General features: G+C 60.8%; 1 pseudogene; it reads right to left on the bottom strand.

Moving 5' to 3' along the window:
* LOC102423579 overlaps window positions 1–2052 on the bottom strand; it is a 4655-nt pseudogene extending 2603 nt beyond the window's left edge.
* Between the last annotated feature and the right edge of the window lie 489 nt (window positions 2053–2541).

Here is a 2541-nt window from a genome sequence, read left to right as displayed (position 1 = left end):
GTCAGGGCTGAGCCCCTCCTTGAGGCTCAGGGAGCTGTTGGTCCAGGGCCCTCTGAGCTGGAGGTTACCCTGTGGGACGCGTTGCCATGGTTCCCCTCCAGAAGCCCCGCCCCCAGCCGCCAGCGCAGGGAGGGGGCCGGCTGGGCCCTGGAGGAGCAGCTGCAGTGCAGACCCTGGTCCTCCCAGGAGCAGGAGGGTCCCAGCAGCTGTGGGGGGTCTGTGGGGAGCGAGGAGAAGGGTCAGCTGTGCCTCTAATCTCCCCAGAACCCAGCTGTGCTGCCCCCTGGGGTCTCCCCACTCACAGACCACTGAGAGGCTGAGAGAGACACTGTGGGAGCCCAGCGGGTGCCGAGCTTGGCAGGTGAACTCTCCTTCCTGTGCAGGCCCCACGCGAGGCAGCTCCAGGATCGCGGTGCTGGAGAGGGGGGTGGCGTTCAGGCCTGGGGACCCCCGGAACCAGCTCAGCTCGGCAGGGGGGTTGCTGTCAGCCTCACAGAGCAGCCTCAAATCCTCGCCTTTCAGGATGGTAAGGGATGTGTTTTGCAGATTCTTAAAGGTTTCTGGGTTTTGAGAGAGAGACAGAGACAAAGAGAGAGAGAGAGAGAGAGAGAGAGAGAGAGAGAGATTGAGAAGTGTGTGTGTGGAACACAGAAGCAGGCACCCATCCACCAGAGGTGAGGGACTCGGGTGATGGCTTTCATCCTTACCCTTCCCAAGTCTATCCCATTCAAACTCTTGATCCCACCTCTGCCCCACCAGCCCAGGGCAGGTCCCAGGCCAGAGAGGAGGGGTTCTTTCCTACCTGTGTCCTTTCTGAAGGAGACGCCTATGGTGAGGTTCTGAGGAGCATCTGGGAGACAAAGACAGGGCCCCACTTCACATGGAAGTCACCCCAATCCCAAGGAGGGGCGGTGGGAATACTCCCAACCTACATGCAGCTCCATGCATGCGTCTTCTCAGGTTAGCTTAGCCTCCAGCACATACACACACACACACACACACACAACCAGTCCCACTACCTCTAGGGACCCAGACCCCCTCCTCCAACACTCACAGGAGACATTGAGCCGGATGGTTGTCTGTGTGGTCCACTGGGACCCTTCCCGTTTCACCTGACAGGTGAGGCTGGTGCCATGGTCCCGGGGCCTCGGGGTGAAGGTGAGCACCGAGGAGGAGGAGCGGAGGGTCTGGGGGTTCAGCGAGTCCACAGCAGCTCCCGCCCAGGAGAAGGTGAGAGGTCGTCCCCCTTCGCAGGCCCCTGGCAGGCTACAGGCCAGCTCTGTGGGGCGGCCGGACTCCAGAGGCTCCCGTACTCGGATGTGGGGTTTCTCTGTCAGGGCTGCAGGGGAGAAAGGCAGGTGCCTGGGCTCCAGGGGTGGGGACTCAGAGCGGGACCCTGAGAGAGGCCCTGCCTTGGGCCGAGCTCACCCAGGCCCTGTGTCTCTTCCCACCACCCAGGGCCCACGGCCTGGACAGGGAGTGTCCAGTGTCCTGCTTCTGCTCTAAGACGGGGTCCCATGTCCCTGGGGCCTCTCCTGGGCCCCTGCCATACCTGTCACCTGCAAATGCAGCTTCTTCATTAGGTAATTATATTTCACAGAACCTCCTCTCTCCATTCGGAAGAAGTAGCGTCCGCTGTCTCTCCACCTGGCATCTCTGATGTCCAGGGAACAGTTGTTGGTCCTGGGGTCCGCGAGGAGGAATCGGCCTTTGGTCTCTTCCCTCACTGTTTTATTCTGGTTGGTCGAAGCCACAGGAGCATCTTGGTTTGTGTTGTCCCCTTCCCGGTACCAGTAGGTGTAGAGTTTGGTAGAGGAAGACCACGGACTCCCCGGGTAGGAGAAGGAGCAGGGCACGTGGACACACAGACCCTCCTGCACCGTCACTGATTCCTGCACTTCGATCTCATAGCCTGGATGCTGCTGCTGCAGGGACCCTGGGGGAGGGGGACAGAGGCTCAGATGCAGCCCTCGCCCCTCCCCCACCTGCCCAGCCCCCCTCCCTCAGCCACTCACCCCCCCACAGCAGGGGCAGCAGCAGCAGGGGCACCATGTCTGCCTCTGGCAGGCAGAGCGGGTCCTGGTCCCTGTGTCAGGGAGCGAAGTGCCCAGCTCTGGGGTGGGGCCTAGGACACCCCAACAGGAAGCCCTGGGGGAGAGACTGTGGCCAGGCTGGAAGGGGAACTTGGCCTCCACAGGAGTTGGGGGGTGTAGTGCTTGAGAAATCTTCCTTTCTCCCCTCCGAAACCCCACTTCACCCCCCAACCATGCAGGTAATGTACTGAGGTCCTGAGAGGCTGAGTGGTGTGTCCAGATGTGAATCGGAAAGTGACCCCCTTACAGAGGAGGTGTAAGTGGGGAGGGAGGTCGCCCAGGGGCCAGCACACTCAGAGCTGGTCCTGGTGACTCGGAGGCGGGGACCCGCCCTCCAGCTGGAACTGAGGAACATTCTGGAAAAGGATCATTTTAATATTTTTTTATAACAAGTGCTGGCAAAAGAGAAAGGATTTTAGACCCAAGTCCAGTGGAGGGTGAACCCAGG

The sequence above is a fragment of the Myotis lucifugus genome, unplaced genomic scaffold (assembly GCF_000147115.1).
Source record: "Myotis lucifugus unplaced genomic scaffold, Myoluc2.0 scaffold_2635, whole genome shotgun sequence".
NCBI lineage: Eukaryota > Metazoa > Chordata > Mammalia > Chiroptera > Vespertilionidae > Myotis > Myotis lucifugus.
This window is presented reverse-complemented; position numbering and strand designations above follow the sequence as displayed.